This window comes from Chaetura pelagica, unplaced genomic scaffold (genome assembly GCF_000747805.2).
Source record: "Chaetura pelagica isolate M959 unplaced genomic scaffold, ChaPel_1.0 scaffold1047, whole genome shotgun sequence".
Taxonomy (NCBI): domain Eukaryota; kingdom Metazoa; phylum Chordata; class Aves; order Apodiformes; family Apodidae; genus Chaetura; species Chaetura pelagica.
In genome coordinates, this window is record NW_009954036.1 from 54,181 (window position 1) to 58,205 (window position 4,025).

Here is a 4,025-nt window from a genome sequence, read left to right on the forward strand (position 1 = left end):
ACTGTGGTTGTATATGGATGTACCTCCTTAAACCGCTTCAAAAAAAATGTACCTCCTTTGGAATGGAATCTTAGCTACATAAGCAGAAACAAAACCTCATAGTTTACAGAACCCTCTTGATGAAGTAAGTGGGAGCTTTTAAAAATTCTGTCTATTGTAGTTCATACTACAAACCTAGGAAACTATCTTTGCAAAATTAGTTTCAAAGGGCTAAATTAAGGTTTCTACATCAATGTGCAAAAAATTGAATATATGGCTATATATAATTTAAAGACAAGGCATTAGATATGAATGTGATGGGAGTGTTTAGAAAACTGACTCATCAGGCCAGTTTTAGACTTGAAAAAAACCAACACCCTATACTAAATTAATTCATTAATATCACACTTCTGAATAGCTGTACAATACACACTAATGGCTCTGATCCAGTCTTGGGCCCCTCAGTACAAAAAGGATATTGAGATCTGGAGTGTATCCAAAGAAGGGTAATGAAGCTAGCGAAGTGACTAGGACACAAGTCTTACAACAAGCAGCTGAGGGAACTGGGGTTGTTCAGCCTGGACAAAAGGAGGCTGAGGGGAGACCTCATTGCTCTCTACAACTGCCTGAAAGGAGATTTTATCAAAGTATGTGTTGGTCTCTTCTCACAAGAAAAATGATAGAACAAGATGAAATTGTCTCAAGTTGTGTCAGGGGATGTTTAGATTGGATGTTAAGGGAAATGTATTCACTGAAAGGTTTGTCAGGCATTGGAACAGGCTGCCCAGGGAAGTGGTTGAGTCACCATCCCTGGATGTGTAAAAGACATGTAGATGTAGTGCTTAATGACATAGTTGGTGTTGAACTTGGCAGTGTTAGGTTAAAAGTTGGACTTGATAATCTTAAAGGTCTTTTCCAACCAAAGCAAGTCTATGATTCTCTGGTGATTCTTAGTTGCAGAGGTCAAAGTTATCAGGTTTGATAGATCTTTGACACAAGAAATTGGAATTGAAGTAATCTTGCCATCTTTTTAGTCCAAATTTTGTATATGCTTGATCTTTTTATGCTTTTGTCCCTCTCCCCCCCCAAAAAAGGTGCTCCCCCTGATACAACTTTCCTTTTGGTTTTGCCAGTCATGTTCTGCCTATTGACATTCTTCTGTGTATATTTTGTCTTCTGTCTGAAAACTGTTTTCCTGTTACTTGGATGCTTCCTATGTGCAGCTGCACACGCCTTTTCACTTCCCACATACTCCTATAAAACCTGTTTAGATTAAGCCTGCCTGTACTATTCACAGTATTGCAAAATAGTATTGTATTATTGTTAGTTACACTATTTTAATATATTTACATTTGAGCACAAGGACAACTGCTGCTCATTATATCCTCGTTAGTTCATTTATAATTTGTGGGTGTTTCAGCCTCTGACTAAAAGTACTTATTTGATGGCACTTTTCACATTGATGATCTCTTTCCCCCCCCCTTTATTTTATAAAATACATAGATGTACAAACTCTAACGCAGTGGGATTCTGTGTGTTGAACTGATAGCTTTGTTTCACCCATCTCTGTCTGTACAGTGGCCACCATTAAAAGCTGGGCACAAAGTAAATAAAACAAATGTACAGGAGCATCTGAAATATATATATTTATTTTTTTAAATTCATGCACTTTGTAACAGAGTTTGCTTGATTTTCTCGTATTATTTTATTGTAACTACAGCATTTCTGTTGTTTAGGGATCAAAATTTACCCAAAAAAAAGTAATCTTAGCCCACCATGTCTCCAAACATTTAGTTTGCTAGAATGGTGTCAGTAAGATATTATTTATATATTAAAAAAAAAATAAAATTACCTGATCTATTCCTCCTCTTCCTTATGTTTAGATCAAAATCTGAATTTCATTACAGGAACTCTTTATTTTTAATCTAATGTAATACATGATAGCCATAAAAAAAGTGATTAGCTTTGTGAAAAAAGAACAGAGCTGTAAAATGCGATCTGTGGCACATCTCCTAAATAATCGGATTTTCAGTAAAGAATATTATAGAGACATGCTAGATATAGAGAAGAAGCACAGCACCACAAATTTTGATGTAGTTTCTAAGTTTCAGTGGTGATGAATGACAAAATCAATCCATTACTGACAGTGACAGAACCTCAGGAAGTGCTGTGACTTTTCCAGGGTTGCCACAAGCCAAATAATAATGAAAAACAAGAACAGATTACAAAACTGGAGAGTTAACAGAAGGAATACAGACGGTAAACAATATGGAGAATAGTGAGATTAAGTACAATTTAGGAAATTGAAAGAACAAAATTAAAAACTATTGAGACATAAAAGGAAAACTTCATATAGCTTCATGAATGAGAAAGAAAATAATAATATATAGATGGATTTTTCCCCCAGTATTTAGTTTAACGATTATAGCCTCTGTATCAGACCTGCAAGAGCTAGTGGGCTGGGAATCTTAGCTGCTTTATGGAAGCTAAGTCAGTTAGACTAATGAAAGGTATGACTCTGAGCAATCTGTTCTAGAGTGAGATGTCCCTGCTTATTGTAGGGGGGTTGGCCTAGATGACCTCTAGAGGTCCCCTCTAATCCAAGAGTTTCTATGATTCTATGATTAATTATTCAGTAAAAGATAAAAAAATTTTTACAGAGTTTGCAGTTAAGAAGCTTCCACCCATCCTTTCTCCTTTTTTCCTTGCCCTCACCTGCCACTGCACAGAGGGATATTTTACAGAAACAGAGTAAGTTGTAAAGGTTCTCTAGAGCTGTAAGACTGAAAATATGGAGAAAGTATATCCGTCTAAAACTCTTCTTCCAGTGAAGTGGAAAGAATCCGAAGCAGGAATTAGGGTTGAAAAAGGGAATAGGACAAGCTAAGATTAAATGCCTGCTGGCACTTATGCAGAAACTAAATTGAGTATAATTGCATCCTGTTGTAAGAAACTGTGTTGACTTACCTGTCACTTCATCATTAGTTCAAAATAGCTTTAAAAGTATGTTGGTTTGTACAAAGATAGCAATATATATTTTTTATTTCATGCTTTTGGAACTGCAGAGAATTAACTGTGTGCCTTGGTTTTTACTTTTTAAAAGCTAATATTCTTGATAGGAGTTTGAGGATACTGTACTCTTCATGCACATATTCTACCTTGGACAGTAATGAGTAGTGAATTCTTTTACACAATGAAAATGATGGCTGCTCATTTGTGAAGACATGACTGTGGCACGTGAACTGCACAGTCTAGGAAGTACTGCTGTAAATGCATGCTGCCAGCAAGTATTTATGCAATTTTTTAAAATGCAGTGATATTTTAGAGAAATACTGCCTATCTTAGGCTCTGGCTGTTTATGAGATGCATTGTTTTTGCTAAATATTTCATTATATTTGTTTATTCATATTCTCCCTGAGAAACACTAGCCAACCATGGAAGGATTCTGCTTGCAACAAAACTTCAGCATGATGATAAAATAACTTCACATTGTAGTATATTGAGACTTGATGATAATGAAAAAGGTACAGACTGACTTCAGTTACTGTACCTTTACCACAGATTGCTTCTATTCCAAACTTTGTGGGATTTCATGGCACCACTGACAAACAATCAGCAGTTGGTCTTCTTTAGCTCTATCATTTTTCTCCTCAGTCTTTAATCTCTTGAACATGTTTCTTAAGTATGATTTTTAAATTAAAATTAAATTAAATTAAAATGTTCTTTGTGACAGCTATCATAATTTGTTTTGTATTTGTTAAGTTTATTAAATGTCTGGAGTAACTATGTTCTACTTTTTAGAATAGACCACAATCACAAAATAACTAATTACTTAAATATTTCCTGTTCTCAGTCAGTATTATATTATAGCATTTAGGACAGGTCTTTATTTTCTGTGAATGCTATGGTGACATGTTGAGTTTCTAATTGTGATGAGGGTTGTTTTTTAGGATATTACTACTTTTATTGGTCTTTTATTGAAATATTTTATCTTGTTTATTTCATTTCAGTTTTACACACACAGCTCTAGTTCAACCCACTTTGTG